General features: G+C 38.7%; 1 protein-coding gene and 1 long non-coding RNA gene across 3 annotated transcripts in view; both read left to right on the top strand.

The window, feature by feature from the left end:
• Positions 1-25,376, top strand: part of LOC140739343 (pro-neuregulin-2, membrane-bound isoform-like) — a 686,097-nt gene that overhangs the window by 13,072 nt on the left and 647,649 nt on the right. The gene's annotated exons all lie outside the window — the stretch shown is intronic.
• Positions 15,405-18,362, top strand: LOC140739597 (uncharacterized). Its single transcript, XR_012101682.1, has 3 exons — positions 15,405-15,592; positions 16,633-16,791; positions 18,275-18,362. It is a non-coding gene; the product is annotated as an uncharacterized lncRNA (long non-coding RNA).

Consider the following 25,376-nt stretch of genomic DNA (forward strand, 5'->3'; position numbering starts at 1 on the left):
CTGGACTGAGAGATGGCCAGTAACATTTGTGTCACACAAGTGCCAAGCATTGATGATATCCAACAAGAGAAAATCCACCTGGCATTCAATTGCATGACCAACACTGAAACTAGTATTATCCATATTCCAGGAATTTCTATTGGCCAGAAACTGAACTGGATTCACTAAATACAGTGTATGTACAGGGACAGGTCAGATGTTGGAAGTATTGTGGCAAATAACTCGCCTCCCAACTCTCCAAAGCCTGACTGCCATCTGCAAATCTCAAGTGAGGAATGTGATGGAATACTCTCCTCTTGCAACTTCAATAACATTGACAAACTTGATATTGTAGAAGACATAACAGCCAGTTTGATTGTCACCCCGTCTCCAAGCATCTATTCACTCCCACCACGACACACGATAGCAGCAGTTAGTACTATCTCTGGATGCACTGGGACAACTCACGGGGTCCCCTTTGAAAGCACTTCCCAAGTTTATGACCTCTACAAGCTGGATGGATATGAGCACCAAAAGTATAGGAACACCAGCACTTGAAAGTTGTCCTCTAAGCCACAGATCTCCCTGACTTGGAAACGTGTCACTGTTCCTTCACCATTACCGAGTCAGGCAGCCAGAAGTTGACCCAAAGGCCAATCAGAAGTCTGGAAAATGATGTGGGGTGGCTGGAGCTCTGGGTCTGAGAATGTCTGCGAGTGCTCTGGGGAAGTTGAAGGTGCAGTGTCTGTGAATCCACATGTCTGAACTCGAAGAAGACATCCTGTACTAGAGTTAGAGGACTTGTATGTGGGTGGAAGGAGTAACTGGGCTTGTTACTTTGTCGCTTGGTATTTTCTGTTTGTTGTGTTCTGCTGAAAACTGTGGGCATGCTACGTTGGTGCTGGAATGTGTGGTGACGTCTGTGGACTGCCCAGAACTTCCTTGGGTGTGTTGGTCGTTAACACAAACAATGCATTTCACTGTATGTTTCAATGTACGTATGGTAAATGAATCTGAATCTGATGTCCCTCACAAGCAGCAATATGGCTAAGTCCACACTTGGGGGACTGCAGCGGTGTGAGAAGACAGCTCAGCCCTACCTTCTCAAGGGCAGTTAGAGATGGACGATTAAATGCTGGCTCAGCCTGCAGTGCTCGCAAGCCTTGAGTGAATAAATAAAAATTGTGGAGTGCCATTGAAAATATTTTGTTCCTTTATTCATTTTAAATGGAGTTACATAATTTATCTACTCAAACAAAATTTAAAGCAATTCAATACATTTTAATGAATAGCAATGATTACAATCAATACACCAAGCTCAGCTAATGAGAAGATGGAACTCAAATGTTGCTGTAACATAGTTAAAAGCAATGTAATCCCTAAGAAGCACAGAATGCTGCTATTATATTTCTGAGTATTTAGATATTAGTGGTCAATGAGTGACTTGCTTAAAAAAATCAGATAAGTTGAGGCAGTATGATAAGTGGAAAGAAATTCCCATCAGTAGGGCAAAAAGCATTAGCAGCACTGATTTTGAGTATGTCCTTTACTCAGTGATGTAGCCAAGTCTCTAAAGACATATTCATTATATTTAAAAATAAGTTACTAACGAATAATGTCTGAACCTTTAACCTTGTGCGGTTAGTAGTTGCCTTTTCAAAAATTTAATCATGTTCATGTCACCCTAATGCATTTAGTTGTCTGATGTCCAGGAAGAGAGCAGTATCTTGAATGTTCACATGAACCTAATCCTCATTCCAGTTTGCTGTTCCTTACAGTGATGTTGCACGAATAAACAAGAAAATGCAGTACTTATTCTTTGCTCTATGCTGCCGACTTCTGAATATCATTTTATTCGTGACTTAGAGATTGAATCCTCATGGCTGGGCTGTTTCATTTATCAGTGTTTAATAAATGTTTGCAGCGATGCTTTTCAGTGTCTACAGCATCTGCATGTTTTATTTTCCAGCTTTCATATGAAATGGATTGTGCTATAAAGAATGGGTGGTCAGAATTAGAGTTTACCTCCCCATAAGGGAGGTAACAATTTATGTAGACAGATTGTGACTTACCTTGGAGTTCTAAGGTTGATCAAAATACTCCCTGAACAAATAAATAAATAAATACAGACTTTTCATTTAAAACTATATTTTTGCATTAAGGTACTAAAAACAAATGGAATGCAATGACAGTACTATTGCCAAGAGTTGTACCAAAATAGTTTTCCTTATTGTTCTGTTGTCTACAGTACTTTTCCCCTTGCCTACTGCTTTCAAATTGACTTCTTGAGAATGCAACCTTTTTATAATTGACCACTTGGACCCTGTCCCTGAGTTCAATGCACCACTTTATTTGGCAATTTTATTTTAAGTTGCATGGAATGTTGCATTTACTGATAGTATTGTGAGCAAAGTAACTTTCTGCAGTGAATATATTACGTTAATAGTTAGAATACATTTCCTGTTGTGTAAAATTGTGAAATGTGGATGTGGTTTTATTGGAGGTTCATGAATCAAGAATATACTGCTTAGAATAAGACCCAGACATAGGATTCATATGCCACTGAGTATCTTTTAAGACTATTTCATGTCTACCCTCTCTTTCAAGGCTGTTGTGAGGTGTCTGCTGACGAAATAGTATTAGCTGGCATTTGCATTAGAACTGCATTGCAGCAATGCAAGTGACATCTGCCTGAAATATTTTGCCCCTGAGTCTTTCCAGGTAATCCTTTTCCTTTTTTTTTGGTCAGGGAGCACTCTCTCTCTGTCTAAAGGAAGTAAGATAAACATTGCATTTTCCTACCATATCTATGAAATATTTCAATAGAGATGTACTCATATAATTCTGTATATTGGCAAGGCTTTCACAGGTGCATGGATCAATTGGCAGAGCAAATGTGGCCTTTCCATCTGATACGACTACTTCAACTCATTAATCACAAATGCTTCTATTTATTAATGATCAATCTGGTGTGTATACCATCATACATATTAATACATATTATCCACAATTGGCCATGGAATCTTTTAGCATGCCACTGTTCAAAATAGCATGCCTGGTGACTGAGAATTATTCATCAGAATTTTTTTGTGTAAAAGGCATCTCTTGCGTTTGGTCTGAAACTGCATGCTCGGACAGGAGCACACAAGAACTACAAGGAAGTCTCTGGAAAAGATCATTGATATTTTAATAATTCATATCAGATCCCTGGTGGAAATCTGTATATGGTCCTGTTAGTATTTGCATAATTATTGCAACTTCTATTACTGCACAAAGGTGTTGCTACCCCTAGAATCTGAATATTAGTTATCTATTTCTGTTACAAAGAGGTTATATAGCAATGAAATCATAGAGCAAGCAAGGTATACAGCTATGGAGATGCAAAAGACTGCAAATACTGGAATCTGGAGCATGATATGCAGCTGTAGTCTGATAAGAGACAGAAGTTATAATTGAGTAATTTTTCTCATTGCAGAATTAAGTATGATTTCTGTTCCATGAATTCTTTACCTGGCACATTAATAATGGCTTTATAAGATGATATTCCCAGATATTTCTGGAGCTCGCCTCATTAATAGAAAAGTATGACTGCAGTTCATGGATGTCAGCTTGAATGTATGCATCACTTTTTGTTCACAGAAATTAGACCCACCTCTGCCACTTCTGTGGGCAGCTGGTTCCACACTCATGCTATCATTGCATGAAGTTTCTCCTCAAAATCCCCTTAAACATTTCATCTTTCATCCTCAACCTATGACCTCTAGTTCTAGTCTCACCCATCCTGAAGGGAAAAAAGCTTTTTTCATTCGCCCCATCCATATCCCTCAATTCTGTGTGCCTCTATAAGATCTCCCCTCATTCTTCTCTGCTCTAGGGAATATAATCTATTCAACATTTTTCTCTCTCTCAGGTCCTCAAGTCCATGTAAATCTTTGCTGCTCTCTTTCAAGCTTATTGATATTTTTCCTGTAGGAAATATGATGCAGAAGATAAACAGAAATTTTGGAAACTATGAATCTTTAGAAATATTTTTCTTAATTTCCATGTTTTTTTTAAAAAAAAAAGCAAAATTCTACCAAAATCAGTTTTATTTGAAATGGTTCTTTGATATGTTTTATTGCATTTTTTGCAAAAAGTAAATACAAAATGAAGTTTGGATTCTACGCCAAAATTTGGCACAAAATATTGAAGGCTGAACTTCTCCAGTGTCATCCTTGGTTCATACGTTGTCATTGAGCTTTTGTCCAGACTGTCGAAATCACCGCACAAGATGATTGCCAGGATGTCATGTCGAAGCAGAACAAAGGTCCTGGGACGGCGACACAGCTGCTTTTCCGCACCACCTAACCAATTTAAGTGTAAGTAGTCAAACCTATGTCTTTCTGAAGTGTGAACCGGTATTAGAGTAATGGGTAGATGTGAATGTTCTGCTTAATGGAGAATAGTTTTGTGTTGATAGTTAGTACAGTAGGAATGTTTGGTGTGGTTCAGCAGTTGCATGGTTTAAAAATCTCTTGAACTTATTCAAATCTGCAAAGCTTCAATGAGATCTTTGAAGTACAGTAGATCAGACTGTGGATTAAATGATGTTAATATATTGCTCATTCCAAACAAGGTGTATTGTAAGGCTGGAAATTGCAGATATACACTACATTAGTCATTCAAACTGTATTCTATATGCTGCAAGGAACATCGGCTGAAGCAATGATTTGCAAATTTTTCTGCAAGCCAGTTGCTTTAATTGTAGTTTAAATTGTGTTTGAAGGAGCAAGTTTATGCAGGAGATAATTAAGGATATTTTACATATGCTTTAACTGAAGCATACTCTTGTAAAATTTGTTGCTGCTTTAATCCAGTTTTAAAGTTTATCTCCAGAAATATGTGGTTCATATTGTACCTGTATTGAGAAATCTAGCTAAGTAGCCTAGATTCTTAGCAAATAACCACTCCTCACTGGGGAGCAGAAAGGACAAATAAAGACAGGGAGTTCTAAATTGTGATTTTAAAAGCCATAGATTGTTGAAAGAAAGGCTGACTAAAGAAGAGAAGCTTTTTGACCTGAGTGGCAGTGCATCAAGAATGGCATTTTTTTGGGTACTGGCCTAAAAGGGTATCTCTGCTGCAAGGTTGAAAAACAGGCAGCTCTTTTCTCTACAGACTAGGCTGAGAACTGACCTGATACTGATCTGTGCAGTTACAAGCGTGCCCACTATGTAAAAGGGTGTGCTTTGCCCCTCTGGGTGGCCCCAGCTATTGAATCATATGAAAAGAAATGTGTTAAATATTAGTGAAGACCAGTTTTTCCTTAAAGTAGATAAGAAAAGCAACAGAGGTCTAATGCAAAAGAAAAATCTGCTGTGGTTGTGAACGGTTATATTCTTATGGTAATACTCTGTATCAGAGGGATTCTTTAATCAAGCTATTTATCGTTAGGCATCAAGAAATACCTTTCTGTTGTCCTAATTCATTTCTTATTTGAATACAATTGATTTGTATGATCCAATTGGGATCTGGAATTGTTGCCCAAAATTTTTTATCTTCAATACAAAAAATACCTTTTTCCTAGTCCCTCAAAAAACAACAACCACCAATAAACTCATAATTTTGATCTTTCATTTTATGAAATCTACCAGAGTTCATTTAAAAATGAAAACTATCACTGAATACCAAGGCTTCCTGACTTGCTCTTTAATTCAGGTCCAGTTTAACTAAGCAGAACAGGTATTGTCAGAAGTTTGACTTCTCAGTCTGATAACATTGAATCATTGGCCTCTATATTTAAGTGGGTCACCTTCCTCTGGGCAGCATGAATGTTTGACCTATTTCTGCTGGTGAATCTGAATTATGCATATTTTGGACTTTGATTTCATTTCTATGAGAAACATGGGCAATGTGCTGTTGTCTACTCCAGAAATGGCCTTAAAACCTTTTTCCAAACTGTACTTTTACTCATCTTTATAATTCAAAAATTGTTTACCCTCTTGCTGGTGCTTGCTTGCCCTCTTGCACCGTACATCTCCTGACCCTGGCCAATATCACTTACTGCTGTAGGCATAAGCACATAGCATACAAAAATAAAGCTAAGGTATCTGTCTCAGATGACCTGAGGCAGGAATGCATGGTGATTGTTGTTTTCCAAATGTTAAATATACCCTGTTGTTTTCCAAAAGTTAATGTTACTTGGTCAAGAAATAGGAATATTGCCAAATTGTACTGATATTCTACATATGGAGTACAATGTGGAGATGCTGTGCCCTTTAGGGTCCATAAAGCTCAAGCCCATGACATACCATTGAGCGTTTCCCTGGCATAGTACCATATTGGTACAATTGATCATGGAATACTTTTCATGTGTTTCCTTTAATCACATTCTGTTGGATCTGTAATATAATTCATATGAGTGCCATTGTCAATTGGAATTTAATTCATTGTACTCAAAATTGCCTGATTCAGTCAATTCTTTTGAACCAGAGTTACGTCCAAATGATATTGGCAATTTATATTGTGTTTTGAATTGAACAAATCTAAATTTGAAGGAATGACTAGCAGTCAGTGTGTGCCTGAATTCTATGGTGCCCATGAACCACTGGGTGTGGAAGATTACTAGGTAAAGTTTCCACAATTCTCCAACAGTTGGAGAAGTAGTAAAACCACAACAGGCAGGCTGGTTCCACAAAGCTCTTCAGTTATTCTAGAACAGGTGTTCCACAGACCCCTCAGATAATGCTAGGGGTCCCTGGCATAAAAGAAGTTTGTGAATCCCCTGTTCTAGAAGAAAGGATAGATACAAGTGACTATAGTTTTACATTGACATTGGTATTTTCCTGTTTTCTTACTGTGATGATGGAAACCTCCAACTATTACTGTTGGGCGGTGGTACTTGTACTTGAGAAAATTGACCACAGCATTGTAGTCGGTTGGGAACAAATTCTGTAGATAGTTTCTAGGTTCCCAAATGCATAATGGTTAACCTTGCCTTTAAATAGGCACTCTGGGTAATCATTGAATATCCAAACCAACACAAAATGCAGCATTAACAAGGCATGGAACAAGTATGTTTGTACTGTATCCTAATTATGTCCTTTTCAGGGTCAGTGTACAATATAGAAAATTAGTATAATCCAACCTAATTTCTTGGTTTTTAAAATTTATTTGGTAGTGTTATGTTTTGTTACTCCAAAACACAAAACTAGCTGAAAGGAAAACATGGAGCCAGGAGACACACATGCTTAGTTTTGTTTCACTTGTAGTGAGGTGCACATTTATGATGTGTTGGCATGATGACATATGCCATTCACATACTTTTACATATAACCTGTAATGAATTATTTAAACAATAAAGAATGCTTAATCAAGCAATGTATTTACAATATTACTGAAACTTTAAAAACACAACATTCCTCCCTACTTAGCTACAAACTCCAATTCAGTACAGAATGCATGTCAGGTGGATGGTACAACAACTCTCAATCCCCATATAAGGCCATCTTCATCAAGGGCAAGTTCACCCTAGCACTGGTTAAAAATATGGGAAGTGGAATTTCTGCTGGTCTTTCCAGCCATTTTGTATTGTCATGTAGACCTGAATCAATGTGGAATCTTTTCTGGTTTCCCTTTGCATCATCTCTGCCTTAATAGGGAGAATGCATAGAGGAATGTCCACTTTTGTAAATTTTTCAGGTATTTACTTTTCCCAGTGTAAATGGGGCAATCAGTCAGCATTTCCATGATTAGTTGTCCTGTTGAATTCGATCTTGTACTTGTGTCCTCCAAGAAAAAGAGTGCATCTCTGAATCCCTGCTGCTATTACTGAAACACCCTTCTGTGGTTTGAAAATGGAGACCGATAGTTGATGATCAGGACTGAGAGTAAGCTCTCTCCTATACAAGTACTGATTGAAGCCTTTTACACCCCAAACCAGACCCTGGGACATCTACCACTGCTTGAATTTTCTGATCACACATTTAATACTTCTGTGTCAGTGGTGTGGCATAGTAACAAATTGACATTCTTAGTGAAGAATTGGTTTAAAGAATTGGCATTTGTTGCATCTTGCGCTGAGCCCATAATCTTCTCAGCTTTGAAATACTGTCTTGTGATTTTGGAGATGTTTCTTGTCATCCTTACTGATAACACTGATGTCATCCAGGTAACGCTGAGTGCTTAGGCAGCCATGCAGCACCTGGTCCATAGCTTTCTGTCAGAATACAGCTGCAGATATTACTCCAAATAAAAGCCTGTTATAGTGATAAAACTCTTTGTGAGTGTTTATGGTGAGAAACACTTTGGACTCCTCTTCCATCTCCATCTGTAGGTAGACCTTGGCTAAGTCCACTTTTCTGAAGTGTTTCCCTCCAGAAAAGTTTGCAAAGATATCCTCAATCCTGGGCAAAGGGTATTGATCTGTCAGTATTGAGTTGATAGTAACTTTAAAAGCACCACAGATCCTATCAGACCCATTTGTCTTAGCTACTGGGAACACTGGCATTGCCCATGATTTCCCCTCAACCTTGGAAAGAATTTCTTCAGCCTCCATGTGATCTAGCTCACTGTCTGCTATATCACAAATGGTATAAGGAACCTGATATAGGCTTTGTAAAACTTGGGTGTGGCATTTTCATTTAACACTATTTTACCCTTGATGTGCTTGAGTTTTTCCAATGCTGACCTTGAACGCTGCTATGGCATCTTCCAGTACCTTTGAGTTGCTTTCAGTTGACTCTTGCAGGAGATGAGGCACGCAACTGGTGGATGGGACTCCAATCAAGTTGTAGTCACTCACGACCTGACAATGTTGGCTCTTCTGTTTTTACCACATCCAAGACCAATGTGGCTTGTTGGTCATTGTATCTCACTGTAACAAATGTTATTATTCCAACAGAAATAATTTTCTCCAGTAGAGGTTTTTCATTGGATATCCACAGGTGTCTATGTAGTAGCTTTGAAATGCCGTACAAACTCACTTTGTGGAATGACAGAAGGAGCCGAACCAGTGTCCAATTCCATTTTATTAATTTGCCATTCATTTCTGGTGTAAGGCATATTACATATTCTTTCTTGTTAGTTTTCATATTATAAATCTCAAGACTACATTATCACAATGTCACTATTGTGATAATCAGATTTTTCATCAATAACATGCAGATTGGTGCTCTCTTTGAAACTGTAACTTGAATTTTTATCTTTATCTCTTTCCAGTGCAGTCCACTTATTGTTGTCTGCCCTGTATGCTCTTAGTATTTGTCCTGCTTGTAGCATTTTCTGCAAGTTTTGCCTTTAAACCTGCATGGGTCTGGTATATGTGAGAGCCTGCCACAATGGTAACACAATTTGTTCAGCCAAGCAGGTTTCTATTTAGATGTTGCAATTTAGTTTACACTCGCTTTCATTCCTGACTGCAACACAATAGAGTCTCTACTGTTTCTATTGATACAGCGATTTCAATGGCTCTTTTAAATGTGTTTTGTGGTTTAGTTAGGAGATTGTTTGATTGCTTTCTTGTAAGATTCCACAAACTAAATAATCTGAGTGCATCATTAAGCCCACTACTGTACTGGCAATGCTCAGATAACTTCTTCCATTCAGCTACATAAATTGAAATTGACTCTCTTTGATTCCATTTCTGAAACCTAAAGCAATCAACAATGGTTTTGGCTCTAAATGTACCTATACTACTTAGATGACATCCACAAGACTCATTTTGTCTGGTTTGGTTGGAACAGTTTAAGCAGTCTATATGCTTTTCCACCCAATGCAATTCAGAAAAATTGGCACTCACTTTCCATTGATTATTTTATTTGCTTCAAATTATTGCTCAATTCACTCAGTATCCAGTCAACTTCTCTGCAATCAAATATAGCCAGCCATTTGCTTTTTTAATTTATAATTATTATCTCCTGGTGCTCACTGTATATCAACCCATGAATTCATCAGTTTTCTGACTTTTTAAAAAATTCTACTGACTCTTGTCTTTTCCCGAAGATGTGCGTGCTAACCTTTATTTTAAACGCAAATGTCTCACTGCACTTACAAAGGTAGGTAGTCATCGCAGGTATGTTTTAAATCTCACTTGTGCCCACTGTTATGTTTTGTAACTCCAAACTTAAAACTAATTGAAAGAAAATCATGGAGCCGGGAGATACATATGCTCAGTTTCACTTTACTTTTTGTGTAGAATGCACTTATGATTTGGTGAGTGATAACATGTGCCAATCATGTACTTTTACAAATAGCCCATAATGAATTATTTAAGCAACAGAATGCTTAATCAAATAGTATTTTTATGATATTACTTAAATATTACTGAAATATTAAATACACAATAGGTAGACTAACTCATGTCGTGTTATCGATGTGGAAGTAAAAATTTGAACTAAATTGATTATAGAGTTAATTTGGTTGTTAGGAAATGTTTATAATTTTGTTAACTTCCAACTAAATTTAAATATCATGTTGCTCTTAATTGCCCAGACAAAATGCACAATCCATTTGAATTTCAGAAAAGGATTACCCTATACATATTTTGTGTTTAGCATAGGAGATGAAAGAGATTCTGCACCTTGACATTTTGTCTTAAAAAGCAGAAGAAATTTGGAATTTACAATCAAATGCAGAACTTCATGACCTTCATGCGAAGGTTGAACACCTTAGCATAATCAAAAAATTGCAGATGCTGGAAATCCAATGTTGCAAATACTGAGCATTTTCTGTTTTTTCTTATCATGATGTTAATTTCTGTGACCACAGCATAATTGTTATCTTGCATATTCAACTATTTGCTAATTTTTAAAATCCTTAATTGAACTTTGCAAGTTCATATAGAATAAAATGTACTTAATAATCAGAAGAAATTCTGCAGATGCTGGAAATCCAAAGGAACAGACAAAAATGCTCAGCAGAACTGGCAGCAACTGGAAGAAACAGTTGACGTTTTGGACTGAGACCCTTTTTCAGGACTGCAAAGGAAGCGGGAAGATGCTTGGAAAAAATGGTGGAGGATGGGGAGGAAGGATATCTAGAAGGTGATAGATGAAGCCATGTGGGTGGGAAAGGTATAGGGCTGGAGAGGAAGGAATCTGATCGATGGTGAGTGAAAGGGAAGAAGGAGGAGCACCAGGAGAAGGTGATAGGCAGGTGAGAAGAGATCAGAGGCCAAAGTGGGAAATAGAAGAAGACGGATGGGAGAGAGAAAAAGAAAACAGGAATGAGAAATAGATGTTCATGCCATCAGGTTGGAACCTACCCAGGCAGAATATAAGATGTTGCTCCTCTATCCTGAGAGCTGTCTCATCTTAGCACAAGAGGAGACCATGGACTGGCATGTCGGAACGGGAATGGGAATAGGAATAAAAATGGTTGGCCACGGGAAATTCTGCTTCGGCAGATGAGGTGGAGTTGCTTGTCAAAGTGGACCCCCAGTTTACAACAGTTCTCACCCATGTCAATGGAGGCCACGTTGGGAGCACTGGATACAATAGACAGATTCACTGCTGAAGTGTTGCTTTACCTGGAAGAACTATTTGGGGCCTTGAATGGATGTACGGAAGGAAGTAAATTGGCAGGTGTAGCACTTTGGCTGCTTGCGGGGATAAGTTGCAGGGGAGATGTCGAGATGTGTTTAGTGACAGGATCCCTTTGGAGATGGCAGAATGTATGGAAAATTGTGTTGGATGTGGATGTTCATGGGGTGGTAGGTGAGGACAAGAGGAACAGGCAGCATGAAGATGGGGTGAGCATGGAAATGGAGATGCGGGTGAGGACAGCATCGATAGTGGAGGAAGAGATAGTGGAGGACATCTCTAATGTCCTGGAAGGGAAAGCTTCATCTTAGGAACAGATGTAGTGGAGATGAAGGAACTGAGAAAAGGGAATAGCATCTTTACAGGAGACACTGTGGAAGGAAGTATAGTCAAGATAGCTGTGGGAATCAGTTTATAAAAGATGTTTGTAGATAGTTGTCAAAAATAGACCAAGTGAATTTAAGGGCAGGGTGGAAGTTGGAGGCAAAGTTGATGAAATTATGGCCTTAGTATGAGTGCATGAAGCAGTATCAATGCAGTTGTCAATGTAGTGGAGGAAGAGTTGGGAAGCATTACCAGGGAGGGCTTGGAACATGGACTGTTGTATGTAGCAAGTGAAAAGGCAGGCATAGCTGGGGCCCATGCAGGTGCCCATGGCTACTCCTTGAGTCTGGAGAAAGTGGGAGGAGCAGAAGGAGCAATTGTTAAGGGTGAAGACCAGTTCTACTAGATGGTGGAGGGTCGTGATGGATGAGAACTGGTCTATTGTTTTGTTGAGAAAGAAGCGGGGCAGGAACAGGCAGAGACAATAGGCCAATGCAGACAGTCAAGCGTGTGGATCTTGGGTAGGAGGAAGAAGCAAGCAATGCAGGGTAAGAGTACTGTAAGTTGGCAGTGGGTGGGAGTTCTCCAGAGTCAGTGATGTCAGAGACAATTTTCTGATGATCGAGAGTGGGGTTCTCTTCAAGAGGTAGGTCAAAAGAGGTGACTGAGAATTGCTGCTTGGCCTCAGCAGGGTGGAGGTCAGTCAGTCACACTACAGCAGCACCCCATTTGTCTGCAGGTTTGATAGCTAGATTGGGATTGGTGTGGAGAGAGTGGAAGACAATGCTTTCTGAGAGGGTAAGATTTGAGGAGGAATGAGGAGTTCTGAACTTGAACTGGTTGATGTCACATTGGCAATTAGTGATGGAGAGGTCTAGGGCAGGTGTATTTGCTGTCATGTAGGTAATTTGGACTTCATGGCATGATGATTAGAGACCAACAGAAGAACACATTTTTAATATGCGAAGGAAGCATTTGACTAAGTGTGACCTTCTGGCGAAACTGAAGTCAATGGACATTGATGTGAAACACTTTTTTTTTTGAAGTGATAGCTCACACAATGAAGATGGTTGTTACTGTCAAGAGTTTAAATTTTCTAGACCTAGGATGTCACGACAGTAATTCTTCAAGGCAACATTATAGATCCAATAAGCTTCAGTTGCTTCATTGATGATCTTCCTTCTGTTGTAAAATCAGATGTGAGACTGCTTCCTTATGATATACTGTTTGGTTCAATTCATAACTCCTTAGCTAATGAAGCAGCTTATGCCTTCATGTAACAAAGTCTAGGGAACATTAGTGACATTTTGATAAGGGTCAAGTAGCAATTGGACCAGAGAATTATCAGGCAGTGACCAAGCCAGCACAATCAACACAATACCATTGCAGAGTCATCCAGGTTAAAGAACCTGAAAGTAACCATTTATTAAAAACTCACCTGCCCAGTCATATTTTGTGGCTATGAGCAAGGCACTGGCTAGGTTTCCTGTGGGGAAAAAACACATCTCCTGATACTGCAGTCTTTCTACCATCTGCAAGGCATGTCAGGAGTGTCAATGAATACTTTCCTCTTGCTTGAATCATTTATTGCAGATCCAGCAATTCTCAAGAAGCTTGACATTAACTAGGATAAAACATTCTGCTAGGTTGCTATCCCATCAATCGCCCTCATTACCTCCGTGACTGTCACAGTGCATACCATTTACAAAATGCATGGCAGGCCATTCTGAGATTTGTTTCCAAGCACCAGCAGCAAAAGCAGCGGGTGCATAGGCACAAAACAGCCACAGTTTCTTTTGACTTGGAAATGCATCATCACTGGGTATCAATCCTGGAACGTTACCTAACAGCACCCAAAGGCTGCAATCATTCAAGGACGTGCCTCATTGCCACCATTTCAAGGGCAGCGAAGGATGGACATTAAATGCTGTCCTTGAAAGTGGCAACTAGATTCAAAAATGAATTAAAAGAATGATGTCTTAAAATTTGATCATGAAGCACTCTCTTTTTCTGCATCAGATGTGCAGCTGAAAGCAGTAATTTTCATACATTGCTACTCTTCAGCAGTTATGAAATGGATTTCCCAGGTCCAGGAAACGTTTAGTGTTTATGAATTTAAGCATAATGCTGCATACTCTGAGGCAGAGGTTCTCAACCTGGGGTGCATAGACCCTTTGCCTGATGGTATTGGTCCGTGGATTAAAAAAGATTGGGAACTTCTGCTCTAAGGGATAGTTGGATTATAAAAGGAAACTTCAATATACAGCTTTAGGGTTCCCTAGAATATGCTTTTAGACAATTCAGTCAGTTGTATTGAAACATTTGCACTTGCATTGTGTTTCTTAGTGGGCCAATTAACTCAAGTGCCTAACGGCCAACTATGGTCCTTCATAGAGCTACAGAAGCATCATTCCATTATGCTATTGCCCGAGAGGCTAGAGGCACATGTGCCACTTCAATGATAGCCTTGAAGAACAATGCCCAATTAACCTATTGTCACATCTTTGGTATGTGGGAGGAAACCGATGGAAACCCCTGTGATTACTGGGAGAATGTGCAAACTCACAGAAGTACTGTAGATCCAATGTCAGAATTGAACTCAGTTCTCTGGAGATGTAAGACAGCATCTTTAACTCTGATATCACTGTGCTGAGGTTAACAATGCTAAAGTATGGTGGTAGTGTCACATCACCAGAGTATCAACAGATCTCTCAGGAGACAATATTGCAATTTGCTGTGACCCAGTTTGTACTAGAATTGACTCTTGCTGTCACTGTCAACACCTGCAGATCTCCTTGACCAGTGGTTTGTTGCACCTGGCGAAGTTTCTAAATGTGAGGTTTTTCCATGTCTTTGGTAAAGACGACGAGCTTGCTGGTGGCCTGTTTCGGTTGTTGCTGAACAGCAGTCTGCCCATTTGGCCTTCCTCTGCTTGACTAGAGAAAGGAGCTGATAAATAGCATCACTTTGTAGGTGATGAACAACAATTTACTTCTGAGTGACATCTTAACATCCATGGGAAATGGCAACCTGGTCCTGGGGAATGGTGGGCAGGCCTCCATTTTGTAATGGGATTTGTGCTCTAACCTTGAATTTAGCTGAGCACTGAACTTGTGCAGAACAGGGCACGTTCACCTGCATTACGCTGGGGAACACCAGCAGGTTACTGCTCAACTTTTGAACTCTTCATGAACTACATAGATTGAGGGGTATCATGACCAATATGACATAGCCTAGATTCATCAAGGAGCAGTTTTAAGTTTGCAGCCATCACGTGTTGGAGCTGCCATGGAGAGTGTCTCTTTTAAGGGTGACGACCTCCCATAATTTTGTAAATTTAAATGCCAGTTGCTGCCTGAAGTTCAAAAAGAAAATGGGAGGTTGCACAAATCGCACATACAAGCATTCTCAAACATAATCTTGTTTGTATTTTCACATGCTACCTATGGTCTAAAGAGGCAATACAGGAGCACCAAATACCAACTTTATAATGTTCCAGAAATAAAATGGGAACTTCTAGCAATAATCATGAAATAAAATAGTATCAGTTTTATTTATTTATTCATTCATTTACAGGATGTGAGCATCGCCAGCTAAGCCAGCATTTATTGTCCATCCTGATTGCCCTTGAGAAGGTGGTGATGAGCTGCCTTCTTGAACCGCTGCAGTCCCTGAGGTGTACGTACACCCACAGTGCTGTTAGGGAGGGAATTCCATGATTTTGACCCAGCAACGATGAAGGAACGGTGATGTGTTTCCAAGTCAGGATGGTGAGTGACCTGGAGGTGGATTTCCAAGTGGTGGTGTTCCAAGGTATCTGCTGTTCTCATCCTTCCAGGTGGTAGTGGTCGTGGGTCTGGAAAGTGCTGCCTTAGGAACCCTAACATCTAATGTTTATCTTTTTTTCTATAGTTGTTATAATTTCAATAAGAAATAATTCAACTGTGTACACATTAACCAGGAAATTCAATGGCTAAAAATGTAACTATTTTCAGGCATTGAATGCAAATGTATCCATTTCTGGTTTAAATGGCACCACTCTGGAAATTCGATCAAGCACTTCTGCTTTAAATCCATTTCTACAAATCTGATGTGATTTCAGTGTCAAATGCATAGCAATTGATATAATTCCTCATGCGATACTTTTTATGTTCTTCTTGTTCTGAAAATGGACCAAGCACCGATGATATAAAAGCATAATTCTGGCTGGAACCCCACTGGGTTAATTTCTATTCTTACCATTTCTTTTTCTGTTACACCGCCCTCCCTGATGGCCATTATGTCCCCTGAGACTCCCTTACTTTTTTCCCCTCAGCTTCCCCTCATCATAGCTCCAGGTTCTGATCATCAGCAAGCAACACTCTTCTGTATCTCCTCTGTCCCACCCTCCTGTCCCCACACCTGCACAGACAAAATGATCCATCCTTGCTTCCTCAAGATTCTTTCCATCATAGAAGTTGTCTTCAGGCTTTCAGTAAGTTTGAATTGCTGTTTGTGATGTTAAAAAATGTCTGAAAGCATTGGATGCTGCATAGACTATGGAAGTAGTCAGCTCCCTGCCTGCCTTGCTGAAGATTTGGACTTCAAGAATAGCTATTGCTACTAATCAAGTACTTCCAAGAGAGTTGCACATTTACCCAGCAGTGCAGAAAATTGTCCAGGTATGTCCTGTCCACATTAAAAAAATCTACATAATTAAACTTTCTTCAATCATTAGCAAAGTGATGAAAAGAGATGTTACAGTATTCTACTGAGCAATACCTATTCTAGTTTTCAATAGACAGCTCACCAAAGTCCATTTGTTTTCCAGGAGACCTAGGGGCAGAATTAGGCCATTGAGTCTGCTCCACCATTCAATCATGGCTGATCCTTTTTCCCTCCTCAACCCCATTCTCTGGCCTTCTCCCCATTTTCAATAAGGTTCTCATCACAAATGTGGACCGGGATATATCAGAGTTCTAATCTAGAGGTGAGATGAAAGTTGTTGCCCTTGACATCATGGCATCATTATCCTAATGTGTCATAATGGAGTTTGGGTAAAACTAGTCTATGGCCATCAAGAGGAAGATATTCCAGTTATTGGAGTGACACCTCATAAAGGCAAATAGCTTTGATTGTTAATCATCCAAGCCATAGGATGTGACTGTAGGAGTTCCTTAGTGCAGATTCCAAATCCCAACCACATTTGGCTGCAACATCAATAACCTTCCTTCCATAATAAGGTCAGAAATTGAGATCTTCTTTGATGATAACACAATGTTCTGTTCTATTCACGTACTGTTGGCAAATCACTCAGTCCAAGTTCACAAACAGCAGGACCTAGACCATGTTCTAGGTCTAAAATGCACACAGCTTTCTGAGCACAAATCTGATGGATAGTGCTCATCTTCAACAAACAAATTTGGCTGCCTAGCCTTAATATTTATTCAGTGTCATCACCATCACTGTCTACATTCTGTGGTCATCATTGATGAGAATCTCAAGTGGATCATTCAATTCATGCAAATTCTACAATCACACTAGATAGTCGGACAATAGTTATTTTGCATTGATGTCACTCCTTTGACGTTCAGACAGACAGACATACTTTATTGATCCCGAGGGAAATTGGGTTTCGTTACAGTCGCACCAAACAAGAATAGTGTAGAAATATAGCAATATAAAACCATAAATAATTAAATAACAATAAGTAAATTATGCCAAGTGGAAATAAGTCTAGGTATTTTCCGCCATCTCAAAGGTTCAAGTTAGGAACATTCTGTGCTTACTTGGTTGAACGAAGCTTAAGCAACACTGAAATTTTAAGACCAACCGGGACATTCATTCTTTCCAACACCAGTGCACAAAGGCCAAAATTTGCCTAGGCTATCCTTTCACCAGACAGTCATGGTGCAAGATGGCAGTTTATTGTCACCTTGTCCATGAGGTTTACTGAAGGGCACCATATGCTTACACTGTTAGCACATCCCACATCCCAAATATTGAATCTATGAATTAAAAGAATTCTTTCATGTACTCCTATACCAGTGGTTTGAGCATGAATGAAGTTTACAGTGGCAGACCCATGGTTAGCACTGTTGCTGACAAGTGCACAATAATCCTATCCTATATCTTTATGGATGCACAACTATTTCCAGGTGTAAAGAAATTTGTCCTTTTTCATATGAACATTAGATGTCTGTTCTGTAACTCTTTGGCACATTCATGTAAGAATGGCCACTGAAAGCACTTTATCCAACACACTTTTCAGCTAATGAAATGTGTACATATTATTTATATTAATAAGTCAATGATGTTAAAATATTTGACTATACTTTGGTGATTTGTACTGAGGATAAGACTGTGTCAATGCACATTACATCTAGAGGTACTTGGAAAAAGAAATTACTGTATTTTAGTTTTGAAAAGCTGTTTTTAAAGATGTAAGCTTATTCACCGGTTCTTTCTTACAGTGCTTAGGTTACGGGTCATGGTGAAAAACAGCTTTTCTCCAGCAAACAGTAGTACTTCAGCACCAGCAGAATCAGCCCATTATTACAGTGAGTAACCACATATGCAGATCTAATATCAAAACAAGTATAATCTGTGCTAGATCCACATTGCATTATGTGTGACACCAGCAAATTGCCAGAAGACAGAAGTTTACTTTTGATGTGAATGAAGTTATTTGTATTTCGGTACCAAGGCAATATTAAAACTAGCTCCAGTCATAAAGAGGTATTTACATTAAACTTTCCAGTTTTAGGTAACCCACATCTTATGTTACTTTCCTGTTGCTATCTGTCCCCCATTTCCATAACCACATTCCACTGGCTCCCACTCAGATTCATTTACCATTGTTCCCATTCTCATCTGGCTCCACCTATCACCTACCAGCTTCTCTCCAACCCTTCTTCTGCACATCTATATATGGAGCATTTTCCCCTTATTTCTCCCCAACCCCAAACCCACCAATTTTAATGCAGGAGTTCGACCATAAACATTGACGCAACCCCCTTTCTTTCATGGTGCTGTTTGATCTGCTGGGTCTTCCAGCAATTTTTTTTGTTCCAGATTCCAGCATCTGCAGAATTTTGGGCTTCTAATCACACAATGCACTGTGCATTTCTGTTCGCAATTCCTTCCAAAATTTCCAGTGGCAAATAGAGTTTTCAGTAGCGATGTGCTTGAGGTAGCAGTTCATTATGTTCTCAGAGTAACAAGCTTGTTCATTGAGTTACTTGACAAGCATTATGAGGTGCAGGAACCCATATCTTCCATTTATTTCCTTCGTGTTAATATTATTGAATAGAAGAGTTCATGCGAATTGTTCTTCGTAGTTTTGCATCTACCAGGAATTGGCTTGAGATTGGCCAAGCTAATTTCACTCTGGGCACTTTCAGACAAGATTAGCATCTTGCTTGACTGGATTGGATTAATGCCAGCACGGGAATAATGGATTAAGATTTATGTTTGTGCCTAGGATTTATTGAGGCACTGAAATTGGCTCACCCTTTGAGTCATTTCTAAACAACCTAACATAATTACAGGAACTTTCAAGTCACGACTTTCTGAATGATACAGCACAGTTTGATGTATAACTAAGTTTTTATCCTTGCCATATTCCTAAGGATAAGTGAATTGTTAATTGAATGACCATGAAGCAACAATTTAATTCAAGAATTACAATCAGACAATCATGACTGTCTTGTATATTTTATCTTAATTTTGTTCAGAAATGCAGAAAAGCAGGTTAATCTCATATTAATGTAGTAGATAGTCATTGCCTAGCTTGAAAGATTGTGATTAATTTATTTGTTTGGAAGAAGTAAATGATGTATACTGTCAATATCTACATAGTATTAATAAAAAAGTATTTCGATTTACCAGTAGCCAAGTGTGGAAAACTAATTTATTTTAATTTGGATCCTTTATGTAACGTTTGCAAGGAAAGGAAAGAAGGTGCTTATTGAAAACTATCTTATAATGTGGCGTCCGTGCATGGTTGGGAGCTGACCTCTTGCATCAGTGCTGCCCTCCAGTGTTCGATAGGTGGAATTTTGTCTGTGGACTTCTGGGAACTGTACCATAAATTTACGGGACATGTTTGGCTGTATTCGTGTATGGTCGAATGATAATTAAACTTGGATTTGATTTGAACCTTTAAATTTCACAAAGTGCTTTATGCACAGCGAAGTACATTGCTGTCACCCGCTGCGGTGTAAGATACCCATGGCAGGCAATTTGCAGAGAGCAAGGTGAAAGTAAACAGATAATTTGTTTTTTTTGTGATATTGGTTGAAAAAATGACATGGGTTCTTTTGCATTCACCTGAGTAGGATCTGAAAGACTTCTTCAATACTGGACTGGAGTATCAGTTTGGGGCTTTTGTTCACGTCTCTGGAATGGAACATTCTCTCAGAATGTCTGGTCTTCATTGTAGGATATAAAGAGAACTAATATAGGGTAGGTTTGATGCAACATTGCAGAACACTGGTGTACAGTTTTGGCCTCCATTTTTTTTTTTTAGAAGAAATGTGCCTGCATGTACGCAGTGCAAAAAGGATCACCCAGTTCTTTCTTGGGATGAAGAGTATAATCATTGTATTTTTCAGGAGAGCGCTTGGAACAGGGGAATCAAATGGGAAATTATAGACATGTTAGAGAAGTATCTCATTGGTCAGGACTGTTTCAGATACAATTGAATGGAGGTACAGGAAAATGAAAAGGGCTAATGCATGTGCAACAGTCAAAACTTGCATTTTATGACATTTTTTATACAGTAAAATTACACAAGGTGCTTCACAGAATCAGTGTCAAACAAAATAGATACTTAGCCATATGGGACAAGAATGCGTTTTGCATTAAAGGGAAAAATGAATGTAGAGAAATGAAGAAATGCGGGGAAGGAATTCTGTAATCTCAGGCCTCAGGAAGGAAGGCATTGCAATATTGAAATAATTAATGTTTGGGAAATGTAGGAAACTGGACTTGGGGGAAACAATCTCAAGAACATGAAAATCTTAAGGTTGTTAGGCTAGAGAAAGCTGCAGAAGCATTGGAGACATTTGAAAGACAAAGGTGTAATCCTGGGACGATATGAATCAGCAAACACAAGGGTCAATTGATGAGTGGATGCAGTTAGGATGCAGACTGCAGGATATTGAATGCAACTTGTGTATGTTCAAGTTTAAGAAGGTGAAAGGCCAGTCAGCAAAGCATCAGGGAGGTTAACTCTAAAGATACAGTGTCATTGATGTTGGTTTCAGGAGCAAAGGCTGAATGTGTTTATTATAAAATAGAAGTAGACAATCTTGGTTATGCAGCAAGTATGAGGTCATAGGCTATGAAGTTTCATAAATACTGGTTCAGGCCAGGTTATTAAACAGGAAGTTCAGAGCTATGGGTGGAATTTGTGTAAGGGACAAAAAACTGATTTTGCACTTTCTAATATGTAGAGATCAGTTCTTCTCATTTATGACTGGATGTCAGACGAACAAGATGATAGATTTGAGATGTTGAAGGATTGAACAAGTTGGAGATAATGTCAGAAAACAAAATGAATTTGAAAAAGATCCATCAATGTTGCTGCATTTCATGTTAACATCTCAAACCACAGTATTGTAGTAACACTGGACAATGATATTTTTTCAAAACTGTTGCTTTCTCAGATTTTTTTTCTTTATGATAGACTTCTTGAAGCTGAACACAAAATATAATTTCAGACTACTTGTATCATGTAGGAATTTGAAGAAACAAGAAATTAATTTTATTGAATATAATGCTTATAATTGAATAATGGTGCTGACGCTTTGCAATAGTTCAACTGTGCTAAAAATGTTTTGTTGATAATTTTTGTTTGTACTCAGTGTCTGAGGCTTCTTGCTTTAAGTGTCCAACAGTAATCAGCCATCATTGGTAGATTCCAGTTGCCCTGATATCATTTCTCCATGACAGAGCCAGGATTTGCAGGGAGGAATTCTAAAGGGGAATGCGGAAAATGAACGTTTAGTGACATGTTGCACTTCATGGTTTTGTATGCTTGTAGCATGTTGTCAACTGGCCTACATGTAGGTTGGTGCTCTGTAGTTACCATGAAAAATTTCAACAATATCCTTGAATGTTTTCCCCATGATTTTCTCCGGTCCCACTAGAAGTTCTTCGAATTGTCTGTAGCTGATGGACTGTTTGATTTGTGAACCAACAAAAATGCCTTCCTTAATCTTGGCATCAACTATTCTGACTTGAATTATGAATTGAAATTGTTGTGTTGATGTAATCACCTATATTAACATATAGCTGATTTTAATAAATGGTGTGTGATAAGGAAATTTCATGATGATTTTCATGATCAGCAGCCCAAAATCCATAAGATACAGCCAAAAGTATTCAGGAAGCAAAATCTTTGTTGTTAAGTGTAATCTGTAAAACCAAAAGCAGAATGTTTCTGTAGCAACAGTTTACAAGAAGTCTTCATAAAGCTCTAGGTAGTTCTGGTCAGATCATATCTTAAACACTATGTCCAGAGATGGTTCTTATGATGTAAAGCAGACAGTGAAAGTAATGTATTGTAAAGCCCTAAGTTTGTTCTGCGAACTAACTTTGCTGACAGCTCTCAGCCTTGAATTGATGCATCAGTGAGCAGAAAAATATGGAAATTTATTTTAAATTGCTGACAAACAAGAGAAGCAACGTACAAAATTGCATGTCATATTTGGGACAGTTCATGATATTATGAAATTGTACTTAATTCACACATGTCAAATAACGCGTAAAAACCTGGTGCAGATGTGGTTGCAAATGTCCTCATTGGTCAGTAGTTCACCAGAACAGATGTATATTGTTACACAGGCATGGTTTCTTTTACAGTAGAGATGAAATGTACTTCAGGGCACCATGTTTGAGATTGATGGGGTAGGGGAGTTGGAGATGACCTTGAAGTTCAGAATTTAGTGGGTGTAATGGGAATATTGCAGTTGGGAGCAAGGACAGGATTTTGGTGTATCGGTGAGGAATAGATAGTGGAGACTTGCATGGTTTTGTTTAGGCAGGTTGGGGCAGAGATTTGGATTGGGAGTGTTACACTTGTGGAGTGCTAAAAGTGGATTAATTATGAGTGGGGACTGGTGGATACAGATAAAGGTGGTGAGCATGATGGGAGTTACTGAGAAACAAAGAACTTGATGTTAATGTGCGAACAAATGGTGAACTGGTGGCACGCATGTTTAGGACTTCATGTAGAATAGAAAGTAAAAAGTAAAATCCCAGGTGATTTGTTGTAAAAGTATAAACAGAAAGATATTCTGAAGGCAGTGTCACTTACAAGAACATTGAGAAATATTACTTAAAATGTGGTTTTAAAAAACCCCCCGAAAAGTTGTTTTGTCAGACAATGTCAGCAATGTTACCTACAGAATAAAACTCAAAAGTTTTATCTGCATTTCAGGAAAATGAAGCATATCAGCTGTCATAGGAGCAATGCTCATGAGTGACAGCTGTCTTTTTTTTAAAGCTTTTTCTTCTTTGAAGCTGTCCATCTCCACTATCTACACCTCTCTTCAGTTTCCTGATCACTGTCAGTTAGAAATTCAATTACATAACACTGTTATTTTCAGCATTAAGTAATTGAATTTTTTGCTGCGTAACATGAAATCAAGAATTACTGGGCTGTTTTGACTACTTATATGTATCCTGCACACTTTTAACTCTGTACAAGGCAATTTTCCCTGTCCTAGTCTATGGGAAGGAGTAAAACTTTTATTTTCAGTCCTTGAAAGCTTTTGTTTGATATATTCATTTTCCCTTCCAAAATCTTGATTAAATTTACTTTTGTAATTGCCTTGGATTGCTCTCCCCAACACTTGAGCTCAAGCTAATTGTGCACTAGATTAACATCGTGAGATTATCTTTAAACAAAATAAGATGAGAAATAAAAAGAAATGTGGCAAAATGGTAGTAAACACGAGTTTCTGCAGATGCTGAAAATCCAGAGAAACACCTACAAAATGTTGGAGAGACTCAGCAGGTCAGGCAGCATCAACGGAGAGGAATAAAGAGTCATTGTTCTGGCCTGAGCCCCTTCATCGGGACTGAACAGGAAGACGAAAGAAGCCTGTAGAAGGAGTACAAACTGGAAGGTAGTGCTTGAAGCCAGGTGAAGGGAAAGGTAGGAGAGCTGTCGGGGGAGGGGATGAAGTGAGAAGCTGGGAGGTGATAGGTGGAAAAGGTAAAGGTCTGAAGAAGAAGGAATCTGATAGGAGAGGAAGGAGGTAGGCAGGCGAGGAGAAGAGAAGAGGTGAGAGGAGAGTCAGAATGGGGAATGGAAAAAGAGAGAATGGGAAGGGGGAGAAATTAATGGAAGTTATAGAAATTGATGTTCATCCCATCAGGTTGGAGGCTACCCAGATAAAATATGAGGTGTTGTTCCTCCATTCTAAGAGTGGCCAGATTGTGGCAGTAGAGGAGGCCATGGACCGACATGTCGGAATGGACATGAGGAGTGGAATTAAAATGGTTAGCCATTGGGAAATCCTGCTTGTTGCAGAAAACGTGAAGGTGCCTGACAATAGTAATATCAATTTAAGCTGTTAGTTCTCATTTCAAACTTGGAGGTTGCAGTTTCTAGTTCAAGCACGGAAACAGGCAGAATTCTGATGAGAGGATATCAACCTGGAGTGTAAATTATTTTCTTTTTCCATGCTTAATCTAGGAATTTCTTTTTTTTCCCTATTTTATTTCTAACATCATTATCTCGTTTTAAAACTGGACAAATGGTGCTTGAAGAAAATTCTTAATTATTACTTGTGTTTTTCTCTGAACGTGATATTAAATTGTGATCTTTTCTACGTGTTGTGAGCATGCCAAAGATCTCATTTGCAACTAAAAGAGGAATAGACTGTTCTTTCAATCGTCAGGTCAGTATTCACTCTTCAAATAATGCTACACAAATTCAATTCTTGTTCACTTTCTTGGGACTTCAGTCATACAGTAACTAAAAGTAAAAGCAGTTAACATTCTTGTACATCACCAGGGCAGGAAGCTGGACAGGTACAAAGTGTACCAACAGGAGAACATCTTAAACTTGGTGATCGCTATTTAGTATTAAGAGCAAAGAGAATCCTGAAACAAATGATTCTTAATTGGAGTAAGGCCAGTTTTACTAGGCTGCAATATGATTTGGCAGAAATGGGCATGAAACAGTTGCCTGAAGGTAATTAGGTTTTGGAGGGGTGGAAGTCTTCGACAAATGAGATGTTGAAATTTCTAAACAAATACAGTATATGCTAATAAGGTAGGATATCCTAGACATATCAATGAGCCTCCTTTATTTTCCTGTTCACTAACGTACCCCCCCACCCCCACTATTGCTAGATGTTAAAAGGCATGTATAAAGATAAGGCTCGATAGATACCAAGAGATCAACACTGCAGAAAGCTAAAAACATTATAGAAATTTTAGAGCTGAAATTAAGAAAAAACTTAGGCATGTAATGTGAAAGTGAAAATGATGGTGGGTAAAGAAAAGTAAAGTTCTTCTGATACTTTCTTAAGTACTTAAATGAAAGAAGAGCATGTC

The sequence above is a fragment of the Hemitrygon akajei genome, chromosome 15 (genome assembly GCF_048418815.1).
Source record: "Hemitrygon akajei chromosome 15, sHemAka1.3, whole genome shotgun sequence".
In the NCBI taxonomy this organism is placed as follows: domain Eukaryota; kingdom Metazoa; phylum Chordata; class Chondrichthyes; order Myliobatiformes; family Dasyatidae; genus Hemitrygon; species Hemitrygon akajei.